The sequence below is a fragment of the Dipodomys merriami genome, unplaced genomic scaffold (genome assembly GCF_024711535.1).
Source record: "Dipodomys merriami isolate MVZ:Mamm:240054 unplaced genomic scaffold, mDipMer1.0.p SCAF_34, whole genome shotgun sequence".
Classification (NCBI taxonomy): domain Eukaryota; kingdom Metazoa; phylum Chordata; class Mammalia; order Rodentia; family Heteromyidae; genus Dipodomys; species Dipodomys merriami.
In genome coordinates, this window is record NW_027204937.1 from 16,438,788 (window position 1) to 16,460,673 (window position 21,886).

Here is a 21,886-nt window from a genome sequence, read left to right on the forward strand (position 1 = left end):
TCCTTTGCAGGTTCCTTCCAGAGCCAGCGTGTGTTTGGTCCAGGATGCCTCCTGGGACAGAGCTGACCATCCTGCAGCGCGCGAATCAGCACTGGGCCAGGCACGAGCGGGAGCCGGGAGCGGCAGGACCGTGTCCGGGAACTCCACCTCCCGGGTCTTCAGATTCCTCGCTGCGCTGAAGCACAGTGGTGCGGCGAGGGGCACCGTGCGCGGCCCACAGGTGGACGTGAGGGACCGGAGCCGCGGAGAAGCCTTTCCACTTACCAGGTCCGCGTGCATCCCGTGCTCACTTACTTCACCTCACACCAACCCTTCGGCGCAGCGCGTCGGAGAAGAGGGCCTGACTAGGAGGTGCGAAGTTAACTCGCTTGACGTCGCCACACCGCCTCTGGCGGGGCAGAGGCGGCGCTCGAACGCGAGTCCCCGAAACCTCCGCGGGCGTCACTTCACCCGTCCGTGAAGCTGCTAAATGGGGCCGGGGAGGGGGGAGCGCCAGGCGGCAGGCCGGCAGGTCCCTCGCTACGCGCACCGCCCCCCCAGCATCGCTCCGTTGCCCCACCCCACCCCCCACCCTCCCGCGCGCGCCCAACGGCCGCGGCGCGCGCCACCTCCCGGCGGGAGGCGCTGGCGGGCGGGGCCCGGCAGCCCCCGCTCCCGCCCCTCGGCCGCTGCCGCCGCCGCCACCGCCGCCTCCTCGGTGGAACCCCCGCCGCCCTCCCGCCTGCCCGTCGTTCTCCTGAGCCGCCTCCCGCCCCCTCCCTGGTTGTCCCCTCGCGCTCTGCGCAGCAGAAACATGGCGGCGGGAAGAGAGTGAGCCGCCGGCGCCCCGCGCAGCTGCTGCCCTCAGGTAAGCGCCTCTCCGCCGCCTGCCGAGCCAGCCAGCCCGCCTGGCGGCCGCCGCCTACCGCAAGCGGCCGGCGCGCGACCTGCGCTGCTGCTGCCGTTCGCGCCTCCGGGCTGTGGCTGCTGTCGGTCTAGCGGCCTGCGCGGCCGCGGCCCTTCCCCGGCGGTGTCCGCGCGACCGGGGCTCCGCCGCATCCGCTCGGGGCCTCAGTGTCCAGCTGGCGGCCTGAACGCGGCAGGGACGCCCACGGACGCGGGCCCGCTAGCCACAAAGCTAGGGGCCCCTCGGAGGGGCGGCAGGCGGCAGGCAGAGCGCCGCCGCCCTGTCCAGGCCGCGGGCTGGGGCTGGGGTCAGCAGGCAGCCCTGAAGCCAGAGGTGGCAGGATATCTAACGGGGTCCCTGGTCCAGGTAGACGAGGATCCAGGACCTGGGAGCTGTCAGCAGCCTGTCGTCCGGGGCGGGATAACTCCTGTGCCACCTGCCCCTATCCCGCCACTAACGGGCGGCGACAGGAGGTTTCAGACCTCAATCGGGGGCGGGAGCCATGGACACGGAGGTGGACTAGGTGTCCAGGAGGGCGGGACACGTGGGCACCGCTATGAAAGGGTGCCCTGCACATGGGCGAACCCCAGACACCATTGGACTTGAATTGAGAGTTATGCAGGATCTCTTTCTCGCACCCCATGCCGAAGTATCTTTGCGAATCCCATGTAACACCCCAGCAATTTGACAAACCTGTTTGGACAGCTATATACTCCGTAACGGGGTGCTAATCTCCTCCCAGGGAAACCCGTTCCATTCCTGGATGGATTTGGTTCTAGGTGGAAATGAACAGCTGCTTCTCATCTTTCTAGTGCCTTTCCCATATGGATAGCTGTTAAGATAGCTGGAGAATAATCAATTTTGTCCTCATTAATTCCACTTCCTTCATTTCCTCCTGATATCCTGTGCTCTCAGATCCATTCTCTGAAATCAACTCTATAATTTGCCCCTGTCCCTTTTAGAGAAGCGTTTCTTAATTTGAGTAAGGAGACAAACACAACCTTGTAAGTTTTTGCAGAGCTCTTTGGGCCCAACGATTTGATCTGCTTAAGTAAGAAAAAAAAACAAAACACAAAGAAAAAATACTCTCTTCCTCATTTCTGTGTCGTTTTGAACTTGAAAAAAAAATCTAGTAATGTTTGTTCACCCCAGCTTAAAAAAAAGATCCTGTTTTGCAGAGACTTTCAGGTTTTCTTCCCTTCAAAAAATGTCTATAAACACTTCATCAAATGAGCTAACGTATATCAAAATGTTTTATAAAGTGTAATATGCCATTGCAAATAAAAGAACTTATTTTTACTCTGAAGAGGATTGAGGTCTACTTTGGTGCCAAACTGCAATTTAATATTTGGCTGGAAAGGGAAATTCTTTATTACATCGAACCCTTTGCTCTTTTCTAACTGCCAGCAGAAGGCCCCAGATTACTATGAAAAAAGAACACTTTTTCTTGCTCACTTAACAACATTGTTTTTTACTTTAAAAATGTCATTTATCCCTGGTGATATATGTGGTTGAATTTTTTAAAAATATCTGTTACTTTCTAAGTCCCTGACTAAGCAACCCTGTGAATTAATAATTTCTTAATCCCAGTAGAGATAGGATGGCCTTGTAGATATTTCTGAGCCTCTGAGCTCTAATTAAAGTTTCAGTTTTTTAGGCAACCATGTATTAGCAGTCAGAATTGATTCTTAATCTTTGTTTTTATGTTTTTACTTTTTAAGTTGGTCAGTGTTTTTGAAGTTTGTGTCATATTTTTAAAATTTTCTGGTATGTTATGTAAATGTTCTTTGCTTTTGTGTAAGTCGGGTAAATTTTTGTAACACCCATCTGTATAGAACTGTACAGATTCAGAAGAGCACCTTTGAAAGGGATTTAACAGTAGTATGTTATACATGGTGATTAAGCATCATTCTGTTGAAAAGTTAAATTTACCATGTCTTAGCCTATGTACCTACTGTGTGTCACCAGATGAATAAGAGACTTTCTGATCCTTGTGGAAATGGCAAATTGGATGATTACATAGGTCATCTCAGAACAAAATGTAAGACTTGTGCCTGTGATGCTGTGGTTGCCAGAGAATGAGGACTCTTAGACTAGCTGAGTTGAGGAAAGGCTCTGAGATGAGGTAACCCCTGTCCCCAAACTTAAATAGTAAGGGGTAACCTAGGCAAAGATGAGAGAAGGTTCATTTCAAACAGAGAAAACAGCATGATCAAAAGATCCAAAGGAGAAAGGGAATGGCTCCTATTAAGAACTACAGCAGTCTGAAAAAATAACAGTAAAGATAAAAAAGTAACAAACTGTGAGGTTGGGAAAGCAGGCAGAAGCCATGCCATTGTAGACCTTGTGTGCATAAATATCTTAAAAAATAGTTGATTTATTTTAGTCACTGAAAGATTTTCTTTTTATAAATCAGGATTTCAAGTAACATTTTAAAAGGGTCAAAAGGATGAATTTGATACAAATCCTATGAGACTGTGGTTAATTGGATGTACAGGTAAGAGAATGAAGAGTCTAATGTGGTGTTAATATTGTTGCCTTGGGTGAGTTGGAGGATGGTAATAGCATTGATGGAGAAAGAAAACATTGGGCATTTTGTTATTTTGAACTTGAACACTATAATTTCTTGAGTTAGATCAATGAGCAGATTAGTGCATGTAAGCTGGGGAAAACAGATTGTGATCAGACGTGGGGATATTAATACATTAATATTAATATGGTGTTGAGTAGGTAACAGCTAGGTCTGTGTGGGTAGTGACCTACAGCAGAAACAAAGGTTAGTGAAGTATGACAAGGAATTGTGCTGCTAATATATATTGAAGAAGTCTGTGTGGATAGTGAAGTGATTTAGTATGATGAGATATGGGGAAGAGAAGAAGACTGTGACCCAGGTGCAGTAAAAATAGAGGATTACTAGAGTAGTAGATAACAGATGATGAGGTAGGATGTAGAGTGAGTGGGATATCCAGATGGTACAAACCCTCAAAGGAAGAGGGATTTTTAAACACAATAAAGCAAAACGTGTGTGTGTGTGTGTGTGTGTGTGTGTGTGTGTGTGTGTGTGTGTGTGTGTGTGTGTGTGTGTGTGTGTGTGTGTGTGTGTGTGTGTGTGTGTGTGTGTGTATTAACTGATCTCTTCATCTTAGAAGAGTTTGATCTTAGTTTTGAAAGAGAGGGGAAATTTCCCCACATTGAATTCTTTCTACTAACAGGTAATTTCAAAGACTTTTTCTCTAATGATTGGTAAATAAATAGGAAATAATTAGATAAGCCAGTGAGGTTACACTCATGGTTTCTGAGCAGTCTAGTGAAAGATCCTCTGCTTTGGATTTAGAATGGCCAGGATTCAGATTTAGGCTTTGTCATTTACTAGCCTTGGGACTAAATTCCTTAGGTTAAGTGAGCTTTAGTATCTGTAAAATATAAATTTCTATTATAGGGTATCACAAAGATTACATGTATACATATGTACACATGTATAAATGTATAATCACTAAAATCAACTGACTTTTTTTGGGGGGGGGTCCGGTCATGGGCCTAAACTCTGGGCCTGGGCGTTGTCCCTCAGCTCTTCAGCTCAAGGCTAGCACACTACCACTTGAGCCATAGCACCACTTCCGGCTTTTTTTTTCTGCTTATATGGTGCTGAGGAATTGAACCCAGGGCCTCATGCATGCAAGGCAAGCGCTCTACCACTGAGCCATCTTTTCAGCCCCTCAACTGACATTTTAAAAATGTTATTGTTTACCTGTTTCTAAGAAATTTATGTTCTGCCATCAAAAATGAAACTTTTTTATGCCTACCTAAATTATTAGGCAAAATATACTAAGTACTCTAAGGGAAGTAAAAGAGTGGTTTTGCAATTCAGAGGAGTCATTTTTAGGAGTCATTTTAAACATCTAGAAACATATTTAAGAATTTAAGAATTTTCTTTGGGCCTTGGAGAAAAAAATTATTAAATAACATTTTAGGTAGATGTGCAAACTAGGTCAGTTACACAACATGTTTGTTAAAAAAATTAATAGCTGCTACAATCTTAAGTATTGTATTTGTGTAAGTCAATAATGGGGTATGTGGTTAGAAAGATGGACTTGGACCACTGTATTAAAGACCTGAACCTGTGTGGTTTGGAGTTAATTCTAGATAAATTAAGGATCTCTCTCTGTCTCTCTCTGTCTCTCTCTGTCTCTCTCTGTCTCTCTCTCTGTCTCTCACATACACACACACACACACACACACACACACACACACACACACACACACACATGCACATGCACGTACACACAGAGATTTAGTCACAGTTGCAATCTCATTTCCATACAACCATTGTTTTTATATTAGGTTTGTGTATACACACATGCGCATCAGTCTGAGGGCTTGAACTCATAGCCTGGGTACTGTCCTTGAGCTTTCTTGCTCAAGGTTAGCCTCCACCACTTGAGCCACGGCCCCACTTCTAGCTTTTTGGTGGTTAACTGGAGATAAATAGCCAGAGAATTTTTCTTCCTGGGCTGGCTTCAAACTGCTATCCTCAGAGCTTAGCTAGGATTACGGGCATGAGCCCAGATTTAGTTCATTGTTTTTGTTGTTGCAGTGACAAAATATTTGACAGAACACCTTAAAAGAGGAATTTATGTTTTGATTTGAAAAAGGAATTTATTTGGATTCATCATTTCAGAGGATTCAGTCCATGGTTGTTTAACCCTATATGCATGGGCAATACATTGTGGTAGTAGGAATATGTAGAGGATGCTGTTTATTTCCTGGTAGACAGGAAGCAGAGAGCAAGAAAGGGACTAGGGGCAGATATCACCTTCAGATGGGTGGTCCCAATGACCTACTTTCTTCAACTACACCTCACTCATCTCCAAAATAGTGCCATTAGCTGGAGACCAAGTGTTCAACATGTGAACCAGTAGTAGACATTTCATATTCAAACCATAATTCTACCATAATTTCCCCTATCAATTCAAGCACCTGCACCCACCTATTACTTAAAAGAAAAGGTGGAGATTTGCATTAAAAGGTATCTTGTCTTTTTCCCCTGCAAGAAAACTAAACTAACTAAAAGAATGTACCTGTGTTTTCCTGCGTCTTCCTTTTACTGAAGGCTAAATTTCTGACCCCATGTATCTTCATTGCTTAAACCTCTTTCTTCTAACTTCTTTTCTTTTATATTTAAGTCTATTTAGACTTGTAATAAATCTAACCAAAATACAAACTTTCTCACTCTTATAATTCACTATATTCTATCTTTAATCTCTATCAGTGAATAATAAGACTCAATTTCCTTATCTAAAAATAAGTATAATAATTGTATTTATTATTGCACCTCAAGATTGTTGTGAATTCAAAAAGTTTTTATTATGTGCAGAGCATATTGTAGAAATGCTATATGTGTTGTATTCATATATATTATTTTTACTACTACTGGTACTTATCTCAATTTTTCAGTATTCATGGGGAGATAATAGTTTCCATTCTTTACAAGTAAACTGAGATTTAAAGGCTTTGAAATTTTCCCAAATTGCAGAATAAGTGGCAGAGACTCTGGGCTGCTCTGATTAAGGTTATCTGTCTTCTTAATTGGTGATAATATGGACAAAGGTATGAGAATCAGCAATTTGCAGGCTGAAGTGGCAACATTTCACATCCATGGGAATTCCTTTTATGCTGAAACACTTTATCTGCATTCTCTTAACAGTCTCATTTACTTACTTGGGTTCCAATAACATCTGCAAACTTTTTGCCCAAATATCTATCTATAGTGAAGCTACTTCTGCATATTAGGTCTTACATTTAGTTACCTATAGATAGCTTCATAAACATCTGTGAACCATTTCTACTTCAAAGCTGGTAAGCCCAAAACTGTACTCAGTATCTCTACTATTTTTCCTACTCACTCCCATATTTTTAAAGACAACTTCTCTTTTAGTAGTTCATTCAGAAACTACTCTAGAAGCTCACTATCTGGGAAGGGAAGATGTATTTAACTCTTTGGCAAGCAAATGCTTCATAACTGCATAAATAGTTTAGAAATTCAGAGTTAGAGGGAAAATTCACTAACTTATGTAATAGCTTTGTAGTCTTCAAATTCATCACCTTAGGAGAGTTCAATAGAGATAATTCAAGAAAAGAAAGGGCAATAAAAAGTATGGGAATTTGGGAGCAGAAATACTTTTGGGATGATAAGAATGAAAATCTGTCTTTTCTCTTAAAACCTTAGAATAGTTCAAACTGCAGGTAGGCAAGTTTTAGGATAGGTCAAGTCTAATTGTTTCTTGGTAAAAGTTATAAATTCAGCTATCAGTAGTTTGTTGGAATAGTCCTTTGACCATAGTCACTTAAAGACAGAGTAGGAAATATTCATACTGTGCAAGCATTCATAGCCTACAAAGGGAGTCAAATATGGTAAGCATATTGCATTGTAGTAAGTACATTAGTAATGATAGCTGTGTTTTGATGTGATATCTATGTATCTGTTTATGGGATGAATTCATATGTTGAAGTTCTAACCCCCAATATATTGGAATGTGACTATATTTAGAAATGAGGCCTTAAAAAAGATAATTAAGCCGGGAGCTGGTGGCTCACACCTGTAATCCAAGCTACTCAGGAGACTAAGATCTGAGGATCATAGTTTAAAGCCAGCCCCTGCAGGAAAGTCCATAAGACTCTCATCTCCAATTAACCACTAAAAATCCAGAAGTGGAACTGTCGCTTAATTGGTAGAGAGCACTTGCCTTGAGCAAAAAAGCTTAGGGACAATGCCAGGTCCTGATTTCAAGCCCCAGAACCTTCTCAAAACAAAATTAAACAAAAAAGGTAATGAATATAAAATGAAGTCACATGTGTAGGCTCTAGACCTAAATGACTGGTGTCCTTGTGAGAAGATATTTTCGACATGGAATACTCAGAGAGAATACCATGTAAAGACAGAGGGATATGACCATCTATAAAGCAAGGATTGAGGTCTCAGAAGAAATTGGCCCGGAAGACACTTTGGTCTTGGATTTTGAGCCTTCAGACTCAAGAAATAATATTTCTGATGTTTAGACCAGACAGTCTGTGGTGTTTGATACAGTAGCTCTCACAAGCTAATACAATGTCCACCTCAGTGAAGTTGGTAATCCCTAAGCAATTTTGCTTAGGGATTGCAGGGTTGCTGCTGTAAGAATGGGAAGAGAGAAGGTGAGGAAGGATAGGTAATTACAGATGCATAGTATTGAAGGATGTTGCCATATACATTTTCCTATGATTTTGAAGTCTGTAATAATCCTATCAGCTAGGGTGCCAGGTCATTTATTTTCTGATAATGAACTGAGGTGCAGATGGAGGAAATGATGTACAAATGATTGCAAATAGCTAGTGTCAGAAATTCTTATTTTGTCCAGAATGGCACATTATCTCCTCTGGCCTTCTTTTTAAAACCCTGTACTATTTGAACCTTTGGCTGAGTCTCTTGAAAGTTGTCGTGAATTAATTTTCTTAGGCTTCAAAGTATATAAAAGCTGCTGCTTTTATTTTTCTGCTCATCTTTACTATAAATAGTTGTTCACTTTTAAAATTGAAATATATACATGAATACATATATATATATATATTCTATTGCTCATTGGCTTATTATAGGCATATTCCCAAGTGTTTTCTTACTTATTATACCTTTATACTCATACTTACATAGACTTTTCCTCTGGGGCATTCAAAATTAATGGAAATATGGCTATTTTAGCTATTATTTACTGTTAAAATACAATAGAAGCCAGAAGAGCCAGCAAAATTGTTCTTGAAAATATTTAAAAAGAGAACAGGTGATTTACAATTTTAGGCTTCTAATCTTGATTTTATAATGCCTTCTATGTCAGAAAGTCTTCAAACCATATTAAATCATGTCATTCAAAAGTAAAAGAATTTGAGAGTATAAAAATTTATGTAGATAGTTATAACTCCTAATTGATGGAATATATGAGATTAGAAATATTGTCTATAAGTTTTATGTTTGTTAAGATTTTTATTCATTCATTGAATATATATTTATTGATGTCTAGTAACTGCTAGACATTGAGCTATGTACTATGACAAAGATGAATGTTATAACTAGTGCCAGTGGCTCACCTGTTACCCTAACTAATCAGGAGGCTGAGCTCTGAGGATCATGGATCAAAGCCAGCCCCAGCAGTAAAGTTCATGAGACTCTTATTTCTAGTTAACCACCAGAAATGGGAAGTGGAACTGTGGCTCAAAGTGGTAGAGTGCTAGCCTTGAGTGCAAAAGCTTAGGGAAAAGACCAGGCCCTGAGTTCAAGCCCCATGACTAGCCAAAAGAAAAAAAGATGAATGCCATAATTTTTTTATTTTTTGAAAATTCTTTATTGTGATTAAGTGATTATATAATTTCACAAATTTCACAGTATTGTGGGATAGTGATACTTGGTTAAAGTCACACATTCTAACCTTCATAGGGCAAATTGTCTATCATGGTCTATAAAGTTTATGAGTTCTATGAGCTTTGACAATACAGTTATTTCTTCCATATTGGGTGATATGTACATTCCTTTCCTTTTGCTTAGTGTCAGCTGTTCCCTGTTTCCTACTCATTCCCTCCCTCCCATTGCTGCCATTGAGTTGCTTAGTTTGTTTTGATCAATGTCCAGTGCAGCTGATGGGCCCCATTGTACTATGTTTTCCCCTTTCCCTCTTGTTCTGTGTCCTCCTCCTAGTTTCCCTCCGATGTGCACATATATCCCATATATGTGATCAGAATGCCTTAATTTTTTTGGGGGGGTCCGGTTGTGGGGCCTGAACTCTGGGCCTGGGCATTGTCCCTCAGCTCTTCAGCTCAAGGCTAGCACTCTACCACTTGAGCCACAGTGCCACTTCCAGGTTTTTTCTTTTTGCTTATGTGGTGCTGAGGAATTGAACCCAGGGCCTCAGGCATGCAAGGCAAGAGCGCTACCACTGAGCCACCTTCCCAGCCCCCGAATGCCTTAATTTTTAAATGAACAGATATACAACAAAGTTGAAAAATGTATATGTAGTACATTTAACAGCCAAAAAGTAGTTTAGAAACAAATAGTTTAGAAAAGACAAATGGATAGAAAAAGGGCATGACAACTTTAATGTTTATTAGCTATTCACTAGTAATTAGGTAAAGGAAAATTACATTTCTGATGAGATGCTATTTCATACCTATCAGATTTGCAAACATTAAGATGTCTGATAATACCAAATATTGGTAGGGATGTGAAATTGAAAGAACTCTTAGATACTACTGATCAGAATAGAAATTGAACAGCTATTATGTTATTTGAAGGGAAACTAATAGAACTCAAGATCATATTAAGTGCAGAAAGCTAAACCTAAAAAGACAAATATTACATTTTCTCCCATTTATGGATCTAGATTTTTTTATGTGATGAAAATAGAAGCAAGCCAATTTTGGAGGAGGGAGAATCAAAAGAGGAGATAAAAGAAAGAGAAAGGATGAATAAGATTGAGGAACACTATTATAAAATCTATTACTTTGTAAAATTAATATACACTAATAAATTGATGACCATAAACAGAAATTGTACAACTACAGAGCAAAACAATTTGGCAATATCTGTTGAAATTAAAATGCACATAACCTACAACTCATCCAGCAGTTCATGCCTATGTATATGCCCTATGTAAATTCAAAGTATCATATTTGAAAGAGACATATCATATATATCTGAGTGCTAAGGGCTCATGCCTATAATCATAGCTACTAAGGAGGCTGAGATACAAGGATCACAGTTCAAAGCCAGGCTGGGCAGGAAAGTGAGACTCTATCTCTCAAAGCTAGAAGTAGAACTATGGCTCAAATGGTAGAAAGCTAGTCTTGAGCTAAAATAAAAATAAAAGCTCAGCTGAGATGTATTGTGTGAGTGAAAAATACACAGGTGATTTGAATCACTCAGTTCTGAAAAAAGTTAAAATTGAAATTAAATAATTTTATATTGACTACCTACTAAAGTAGTATTTTGACATATTGAGTTAAATATTAATTTTGCCCATTTAGTTTTACCTTTTTAAAATGCATCTTCTAGAATATTGAACATTATATATGGATCTCATGTTTATGACTTCTTTTATCTTTCTGCCTCAAAACAACTCTTGGGGTTGGAATAGAAAAAAAAATAAATTAAATTAAAGCTCAGGAACAGTGTCCAGGACTCAAGACTGGCAAAATAAACACATAAAAATATTCATGCACGGGCTGGGAAGGTGGCTCAGTGGTAGAGCGCTTGCCTTGCATGCCTGAGGGCCCTGGGTTCAATTCCTCAGCACCACATAAGCAAAAAGAAAAAAAGCCGGAAGTGGCGCTGTGGCTCAGGTGGTAGAGTGCTAGCCTTGAGCTGAAGAGCTGAGGGACAGTGCCCAGGCTCAGAGTTCAGGCCCCACGACTGGACCCAAAAAAAAAAAATTCATGCATCATTGTTATAGTAAAAAAAATTCCAGCTAGCCCAAATGTCTGTCAAGAAGAGAATGAAAATATTGTGATGTATTTACTTAATGGAATTCCATGTAACAATGAAAGAGAATGAACTAGATCTATATAGTAACAGGTAAATATCACAAATGAAAGAGTGAATGTCAATAAAACAAATTCTGGAACACATTTTATAAAACTTAAATTTTACTTCAACTAAGTTTGTGAATATATAGATACCTATTCTTTATATTTTTATATATCTGAACTATTATATGGTATTTTTTTGTTGTTGTTTGTGTGCTTTTAACTGGGGCTTGAACTCAGGGTCTGAGTACTGATAGCTTTTTTGCTCAAGACTAGCACTCTACCACTTGAGCCACACCTGTTTCCTGATTTTGGGTGATTAATTGGAGATAAGAGTTTCAAGGACTTTCCTGCCCAGGCTGGCTTTGAACCACAGTCCTTAGTTCTCAGCCTCCTGAGTAGCTAGGATTACAAGCATGAGCTACTTCTGCCCAGCATTATTTTAAAAGAATAATCGCATATAACCCTTGCTATGAATGTAATATAGAGAAGAGAATAGCAGTAGTAAAGAGGTATTAAGATGAATAGCATAAAATTTCTGGTTTTATAAATCTGAGATGGCATATTAAGGCCATTTCAAATGCTATTTTCGGCCTAAACAAATGCTTGGGTTAAATTGTATCCACAGTACTATGAGAACACTGGGCAGGAACAACTGTCAAGGTTGAGGAGGAAGATCTTTGGAAAGCCTCCACAGAGAGTAACATTGAATTAAATTTTAATGGTTGAGGGGTGGTAATGTAAAAAAATGAATTTTCATTTAGGAGGTGAAGACCTGTTGAATGAGTAGAAAACACTTGGTGGAGTAGAAGAGGTCAAAGACATGCAGTTGAAGAAGGAGAACAATAATACAGCATTTCTTTATAGCCAGACACATAGAATTTTACTTGGCTTCAACACAATGTCTAGTGATAGAACCAAGATTTGAACTCTGCAAGTCTGGGGCCAGAGTATAAGGGGAAAGTTGTATTTTGAATGCTAAGGAAACAATCATGAGTTTAAAAACAAGAACAGCAGTATAGAAGGCAATAGGAAGATAATAGAAATATTAAAAAAATTACAAATCATTGTGCTCTAAGGTACAGTAAAAGATGTTAAGATAATGGTGATATAGATATGTTAGAGAATTAGTGATTCAAGCTATCAGTTCTGTGGGATAATGATTGTAGTTGTATTTAATATGTAATATGAAGTCAGGAACTTTTCAAAATAAATCTATTGTATTTGATTAATAAGTTCTTTATGTGTCAATATGGTTAAAAGAATTTTGATGCTTTGCAGTCTATACTCATAGATTCTCTTAATTAGGATTAATATTGACAATTTTGTCTATTATTCTATACCTTTGGTTTAAATAAAATAGAACTTATCCTGTTGCTGATTTAGAATTTATCCAAAATTTGATTATATTCTAAAGATAAGTAGATCTCAAATATTTCACAGACAAGAAAATGAAAAAGACCTTATAAGCAGCACAGTCTGTAGACTTTGTTATGTGGCTTGATGGTAAGGAGTCCCAACTTGTCACTTACTGGCTCTGTGACTTAGGCAATGGGGTTGTAATAAATAACCTCTAAGGTTTCTTTTCAATTCAAATTCTTTTTTTGGGGGGAGGGGTCCAGTTGTGGGCCTGAACTCTGGGCCTGGGCGCTGTCCCTCAGCTCTTCAGCTTAAGGCTAGCGCTCTACCACTTGAGCCCCAGCGCCACATCCAGCTTTTTTCTTTCTGCTTATGTGGTGCTGAGGAATCGAACCCAGGGCCTCTGGCATGCAAGGCAAGCGCTCTACCACTGAGCCACCTTCCCAGCCCTCAATTCAAATTCTTTAACTGTTTAATCTAATATTGTTCAGTATATAAACTGAAACCCTCCAAAATAAGTGATTGGGCAAGGGTCATAAAATCTGGAATCTGTTACTCTTGACTCTTAGTCCAGGAAATCCAATGGAAGATAATTAACTATTTGTATGGCAGGTATATACCATGCATGAACAACTAGTTACATGAAAAAACAAAGACAGGTGGGAATGGTGGCATGTGCTCAAAATCCTAGCACTCAGAAAGCTAAGGCAGGAGTATTACAAATTGGAATTTGAGACTAGCTTGAGCTACATATAGAGACTCTCAAACAAAAGAAACAAAATAAAAACTAAAGGCATATGAAATTGTTTCAGAATTCATTTAGTTATCATATATATAACCAACTTCTTCTATGTTAGTATATAGTTAGTATATATATGTGTATATATATATATATATATATATACATGTTAGTATATGTTAATATATATACACATATATAGTGTTGGTCCAGAATATATTCAAAGCACGTATCTCAGGTACATTACTATACTAAAATACGAAATAATTTTTTAATATGAGAGATACATGGCAACATGAAAACATTATCTTCACTTACTGTTGTAAAGGTATTATTAAATCCATTTTATATATAAACAGACTTAGAAATATCTGGCCAAATGAAAATAGGCCTGAAGACCAACGTCACAGAGTAGAAGACCCACAAATAAAAACAATATAATTATAGTCATTGGATAAGGGAGCCAAAATATATGTTGGAAAAAAGTCTCTTCAATAATTAGTGTTGGAAAAACTGGATGTCCATAGATAGAAAACTAAAATTGGATCCCTGTCTGACACCATGCACCAATATCAACTTAATATGGATCCAAGACCTCAATATCAGACCTGAAACTGAAACTACTACAGGACAGAGTAGGAGAAACATTAGAACTTACTGGCATAGGCAGGAATTTTCTTAAGGTAATCCTAGGATACAGCAAATAGGAGAGAGACTTGACAAATGGGTTTACCCCAAACTAAAAAGTTTCTTCACAGCAAAGGACAGGGGCCTAATACAAAATATACAAGAGCTAAAGAAACTATCCCCCCTCCAAGTTAATAACCCAATCAGTAAATGGGCAAAGGAGCTAGAGAGACTTCTCATAAGAAGAAATTAGAGTGGCCAATAAACACATGAGGAAACGATCAACATCCTTGACCATAAAGGAAATGGGAATCAAAACAGCTATGAGATTTCATCTCATCCCAGTTACATTGGGCAACATCATGAATTCAACAAATGCTGGCAGGGATGTTGGGGGGAAAGGAAACCTATTGCACTGTTGTACAACTACTCTGGAACAGCAATCTGGAGATTCCTCTAAGAACTAAACATATAGATCTTCCCTGTGACCCAGCCATACCACATCTGGGCATCTACTCAAGCCAGGATACCAAAAAGACATTTGCATATCCATGTTGATTGCTGCACTGTTCTCAGTAGCCAAGTTACAGAAACAGCCCAGATAACGTATAATGAATGAGTAGATCAAGAAAACAGTATATATCTATACAATGGAATTTTACTTATCCAGGAATAATAGGTTATTTGCAGGGAAATAGATGGACCTTTAACAAATCGTGTTAAGTGAAGTAAGACAGGCTCAGAGAGACAAATGACACGTTTTCTCTCATATGTGGAAGCTAGATATAAAATACAGTTATCCATAATAACATGTACCGGGCTTAATGCATTTACACACAAACCAAGTAAAGGGTGGTATACTTAGGGGAGGAATTCAAAGGTGTAACTCTTCTGAGAAAGTAATGTGCTGTCTATCAAAACATACCAGGAAGTAGCAACATGGGTGGGAAGGCACAGGAATAGAGGGAGGAAGGGTGAGTAAATGTAGTCATTATATTCAATGTACATTATGTAAAAAATGTACTGTGGGGGCTGGGAAGGTGGCTCAGTGGTAGAGTGCTTGCCTTGCATGCCTGAGGCCCTGGGTTCGATTCCTCAGCACCACATAAGCAAAAAGAAAAAAGCCGGAAGTAGCGCTGTGTCTCAAGTGGTAGAGCGCTAGCCTTGAGCTGAAGAGCTGAGGGACAGCGCCCAGGCCCAGAGTTCAGGCCTCACGACCGGACCAAAAAAAAAAAAAAAAATGTACTGTGTAACTTGAGGGTAGAGATGAGAGGGGGAAAATGGAGGAGAACAAAGGAAGGAGTAATATTGACCAAGAAGCGTTGTACTCATAACCTGACTCATGGAATTGTAAAGCCTTTGTACAACTACATCATCATCATCATTGTCATCATAGTATCTGGCCAAGATTATGTAGTTTCTAAGTAATAAGACTAATTTTCTAAGTAATAAGACCAATTTTCAAATTTAGAACAGCTTGACTTCAACCTCAGTGTACTTTCTATATCTCCAGTAGTATGTAATTTTGAGATCTTATTAGTGCTTCTAAGAAGTAACATATGTATTTTCTGACTATGTTGTATCTTACCCAACAGTATAGTCAACCTAGAAATGTCCTTGATGTTATAGTTAGAATCTTAAACTTTACCCAAAGACCCATGTGTTAAATTGGTCCCCAGGTTAGTGCTATTCTGAAATAGGGCCTAGTAGAAGGTCATTGGGTAATTGGGGGCATGTCTTCAAAGGAAGGGATAGTGGAACACTAACTTCTTTTTCCTCCCAATTCTGCTTTCTACCATCAGTTGAGTAGCTTTCCCTGTCACCACTGCCACCATGATGACAGTAGTCATGAATTACAACCTCTAAAATGAAGTAAAAATAAACTTTCTCTCTCCAACCCTGTACTTTTGAAGTTATATCCCAAATAATCATTGTCTATACCAACGTCTTGAAATGGTTCCCCTGAACGTTCTTCTTGCAGTTTAGAGTTCCAGCTCTTTCATTTGAGTCTTTGATTCATTTCAAATTCATTTTTATACTGAGTGAAAGGTAAGGATCGTTTCAGTCATCTACTTATGGATATCCAGTTGTTGGGAGTCAATTTGGCTGTACATATGTGGGCTGGAATCACTGTTATTGCTTTGGTTATTCTATAGTATGTCTTGGAATCAGTTATTGTGAGTAGTATATCCATAGATCTTATTGCTCAAGATTACTTTAGCTACTCAGTCTTTTGTGCTTATATATCAATTTTAGGATTTTTTCCCAGTTCTATGAAAAATGTCATTGGCGTTTTAATGGTCATTTGCTTTGAATCTTTGCTTTGGATCTTAGATCTCTTTGAATACTATGAACATTTTGATTATATTGATTCTTACAATCTATAAATCTGGGAAAACTTTCCATAATTTTTTATGTCTTCAACTGTTTAAATTTTTTTTATTGTAGAGGTCTTTCACTTCCTTTGTTAAGTTTGGTCTTTGTTATTTATGTGCTATTTTGTAACTCTTATGATTGCTTTATGATTTTTTCTTAGAAAATTCATTATTGATGTGTAAAATACAACTTTATTTTATATGCTATAACATTACTGAATTATCAGTTCTAGTAGTCTTCTGGGGGAGACTTTATTAAGTATATTATTAAATATATTTATTAGGCATATTATTAAGTATATCATCTCCAAGTGGGGCTAATTTAAATTTTTCCTTTCCATTTTTTATGGCTTTATTTTTGTCTTTGGCCTATATGCTTTGGCTATAACTTTTAGCACTAAATTGAGTAAAAGTGATGAAGGTGAACATTCTTGTCTTGTTCCAAATCTTAATGGGGAAAAGCTGAAAGCTTCAGTATAACGTTGGCTGCCTGTGCTCATATATAAACCTTTATTATATTGAAGTGTATGATCCTAATTTGTTCAGTGTTCATTGGCAAGACATGATGTTAAATTTTATTAAATGCTTATTCATTTTTTTCATCTGTTGATGATGTGATTTTTATCTTTCAATCTTTGATGTGATAGATCACATTTATTGATTTATGTTTGCTGAACCATCTTGTGCCCCGGGATAAATACAACTTTGTCATGTGAATAATCTTTTTTCTGTGTTGTTGGACTTGATTCGCCAGTTTATTTTGTTGAGAAATTTTACGTCTGTTGGTCTGTAGTTGTCATTTTTTGTTGTATTCTTTTCTAATTTTGGTATCAAGCTTAGTACAGCTTGCCTCACTCAGAATTAGTTGGGAAGGGTTCGCTCATTTTCAGTTCCTTTGAATAGCTAGGAAATTTGGTTTAGTACTTTTTTTAGAAATATGTTAGAAGTGAGCAGTAAAGTTGTCTGGTTCAAGGCTTTTCTTCTTGTGTGACCTTTAATTTCTGATTAACTTCACTGGCTCATTATTGGTCTAAGGTTTTCTGTGTCTTCATGGTTCAATTTTGATAAGTCATATGTGTCCACAAATAGCTCCATTTTTTCTAGGTTTTTGGTTTGTTAGCATTTAATTTTTTTCAAGTACTTTCAACATTTTTTATTTCTGTAGTATAGGTTATAATGTTTTCTTCATCTCTAATTTTATTTCTTTGCATTTTCTCTCATTTTCTTTGTCAGTCTAGGCTTGTTGTTTTTTTTTGGTTTATGTTTTCAAAACAACTTTTTGTTTAATTTTTTTGTATTTTTTAAGTCTCCATTGCATTTGTTTATGTTCTTATAATTTTGGGTTTGATTTGCTCTTGCTTTTCTAGATCCTTGAATTGTATCATCAGGTTGTTTATATGAAATCTTTCTATTGTTTTTGATATGTTTTTATTGCCATAAACTTCCTTCTTTGTACTATTTTCACTGTATCTCTTAAGGTTTGACATGTTGAACGAATTCCATTTTTATTATTCAAGATTTTTTTAAGTTGACTTTTGATTCTTCAATGACTCCTTAAAATTGTATAGTTTCTAAGTTTTCTTTTTGTTAATTTATAGCCTTATTTCATTGTAGTCAAGGAAGATACATAATATTATTTTCATTTTTTGAACTTCTTGAGACTTCTTACCTATGGTCTGTTCTAGAGAAAATGCTAAATAAAAGAATATGCATTCTGTAAATGTTGGTCCATTCGATCTAACTATGGATCATTTGTTCTGATTTAATGTTTCAACCTAGTTTAATGTTTTTATTGAATTTTTGAGTGAGTGATCTATTTATGAATATGTAATGTTGAAGCCTCCCACTATCAATTTATTAGATCCCATTTCTTTTTTTAGTTGTAAAAGTATGTTTGTTTTGAGAAATTGGGTAATCCAGCATTAGATGCATGTTATGTCTTTCTTTGAATTAATTTGATTATTATTTACATTGTTTTTTAAGTCTATTTTGTTTAGAAATAACTACTCCCACTAACTTTTAATTTCATTTGAATGGAATATCTTTTTCCATTCTTTTGGGAAATGTTAAGTAATGATTTTATTGACTCTGTATCCTCAACACTAACACTATATTTATATGTTAATACTCTAATAATATGTAAGTAAACTATTAAGCAGAAAAGAAAAATGTTAATTGAGATAGTTTACTAATTTGATAGCATTTCTGAAGCTATTTAGGTACCTAATACAATAAACGCTTATATAATGAGTATCTCAATCATGTTAGGTTAATCCTAGGTTGAATTAATGAAATGTTTTTATTATGCTTAATTTTGTTCATTTGTGAGCTCCTATATCTTATATTGAAAGGGAAATACATTGTATCTGACTATATATTACAAATAGCTTTGTTGGTAGGTCTTGGCTTCCTACAAATTTAATACAAAATTTTATTAAGGCAAGATGACATCTTAAACTTGATATGACCACTATATCCATACCCCCCACCACCTCAAACACATTTCATGATTTCTTGTACAGTGATAGGTTTATAGTATGCTTCAAGTAAATATTCTTAAAAAGTCCTCTCTCTGTTTCCCTGCAAAAGAACAAGACACTGTTTCCTAAACTATGGGAGGAAACAACCAGATTCTGTTGAATGTTAAGTTTAACCTTAGCTAGTTTTTCTCACTTGTTTGATCACATACATCATATGGAACTTAGTAGAAAACAACAGGAGCCTGACCTGGAGATTGTTCCAGTAGATTTAAAGTCTTACCCCTAGGATTTGTTTGTTTATTGCACAGAGGTTTGAACTCAGGATCTCACACTGAGCTGACACTCTACCACTTGGGCCATGCCTCTAGTCCTGCTTTTTGCTAGCCCTTTTGGACAAGGGAGTCTAGCAAACTTTTCTGCCCAGGCTGGCCTCAAACTGCAGTCCTCCAGAGTCACTAGAATTATAGGCATGAGCCACTGGCACCTAGTGATTGTTCTGAGAGGGGGAGAGCATTGTTCTAGCTTTTAAATACTGTTAGTATATTTCAGTTTTTAGTTACAAAGGCAGAAATAAACCCAAATAGAATGAAGCAAAAAAGAAGGATTCTATTCACTCACTTAATTTGAACTAGAGCCTGAGGTACAGAGGTGTTAGTTACCAGTACCTTATTTCTGGATTATATCACTTCTTTATCAGGAAAGGAATATGTAATAAGGTGCTGGGAGAGGTGTCTGCATTACAATTGTACTTATTGTTGTACTCATTGATTTTGTGCTTTTGCTTATACTTTTTTTAATCCCAAAGTAGTTTCCCACTCAGCAAGGCTCCAGTGCAAGCTGTAGAAAGAATGAACCTTTTTAAAGAAAAATGATGTTTCCTTCACAGTGCTTTCACATTGACCAGTTTACCTCAAGGCTAATAATATTCTCCAATATAAAGTAGTATAGCCAAGTTATTTATAACTGGCTTTTATTTGAATTGGTCAATATATCTTTCTGATTGAATGATGTTCAGACTATACTGATTCTTAAATACTTTGAATCTCCCCTATTTTATATTAATCAGTTTCTTTTTTCCTTGTCCAAGACTGGGACTCTTCACTCTTTGGCTAGTGTTCTACTACCTGAGCCACATCCTTAGGACATTATTGAAGCTCCTGTTAAGTTAATACAGATATCACTGTATTTTTCTTGCAAGCCTCTTCTAGTAATGATGAATCTTTCTACCACTGACTTTGACCTGTTGACTTGCTTCACATTATAAGGATGGCCAGTCTTTCAAAATGATATTCAGATCTCCACACTTTGCTGTTCTCAGCCCATTCTATATTTTAAGTACTATTTGTACCACTGTCCTTCCATATTATCAATTTCTGAATCATAAAGTATCTTTTTTCTTTCTTTTTTAGTCAGTCATGGGACCTGAACTCTGGGCCTGGTGCTGTCCCTCAACTCTTCAGCTCAAGGCTAGTGCCCTACCACTTGAGCCACAGATCCACTTCTGGCTTTTTTTTCCTGCTTATGTGGTGCTGAGGAATCAAACTCAGGACCTCAGGCATGCAAGGCAAGCACTCTACCACTGAGCCAACTTCCCAGCCCATCATTAAGTAGTCTTTTGGTTGTAAGTTATATGAACCTACTCTGCTTTAGTTTACATCATTTTCAAACCTTTATTGTCAGAATCACTTGGCAAGACTTAAAATTAAAAACTGTAGGGGCTGGGAAGGTGGCTCAGTGGCATGCCAGAGGCCCTGGGTTCGATTCCTCAGCACTGCATAAGCAGAAAGAAAAAAGCCAGAAGTGGCGCTGGGGCTCAAGTGGTAAAGCGCTAGCCTTAAGCTGAAGAGCTGAGGGACAGCGCCCAGGCCCAGAGTTCAGGCCCACGACCGGACCTAAAAAAAAAAAAAATTAAAAACTGTATAACCCTCCCCCCCAATCCATTGAACTATGCTCTCCAAGGAAATGGAATACAGGAATTACAATTATCATGAATTTGAAAAAAAAGTCTAGGTGTATTTGGGATGTACTTTAGTGGTGGAATAGTGCTTAGCATGTACATGGCTCTGGGTTCAAGTCCCGGAGCACTACATATATACCCATATATAAGCACTTAAGGTGATTCATTTCAATGAATGAACTTCCTAATTTATTTATCCAGGCCTGAAAGCTGGGATTTATCTCTGAGATTACCTTTTCTTCTTTTTAGGTTATTGCTGATAACCATTAGAACTGTATCCTATAGGAAGTGGCGCTGTGGCTTAAGTGATAGAGTGCTCATCTTGAGCTGAAGAGCTCAGGAACAGTGCCCAGGTTCAGAGTTCAAGCCCCATGACCAACTAAAAAAGATAACTGTATCCTATATAGTTAATGAATCTTTCCAAACCTCTTTCTCACTGCTTCCTTTTTCTAGGCCACCATAACTCTTCTTTTGCATTACTTTTTCAACTCCAAATGTTTTCCATGTTTCTTCAGCATTCCATCCCCTACCAGTAGGTTTGCTACAGATCATGTCAGTTCTTTGGGCAAAATTCCCTGTGTCTTCCCATTGCATTGAATATACAAATTAAATTTTCCCTTATGTAGTGAACAGTCTCACGTACACACACACACTCCTGTTTTGTCACTTGAACATATCACACACACACACACACACACACACACAAACACACACTCCTGTTTTGTCACTTGAACATATCATAACTTTTTTTTTTTTTTGCAGTGCAGGGATTTGACCACTATGTGTCTAAATTCTCTGAGCTTGTCTGCTTGGAATTCTGTATGCCTTTATCAGATGGGTGAGAATCTCTTTCTTGAGGTTGGGACAGTTTTCTGCTATTATTTTGTTCAATAGGTTCTCGATGCATTTAGTTTTTAATTC

The 21,886-nt window shown here is 38.1% G+C and overlaps 1 long non-coding RNA gene across 1 annotated transcript in view; it reads left to right on the plus strand.

The window, feature by feature from the left end:
• The first annotated feature begins 684 nt into the window (after positions 1-684).
• The window catches only part of LOC138803467 (uncharacterized), a 30,568-nt gene continuing 9,366 nt past the window's right edge, over positions 685-21,886 (plus strand). Inside the window, exon 1 of the long non-coding RNA XR_011364948.1 lies at positions 685-847. This is a non-coding gene — a long non-coding RNA (uncharacterized lncRNA). The remainder of the gene's footprint in view (positions 848-21,886) is intronic.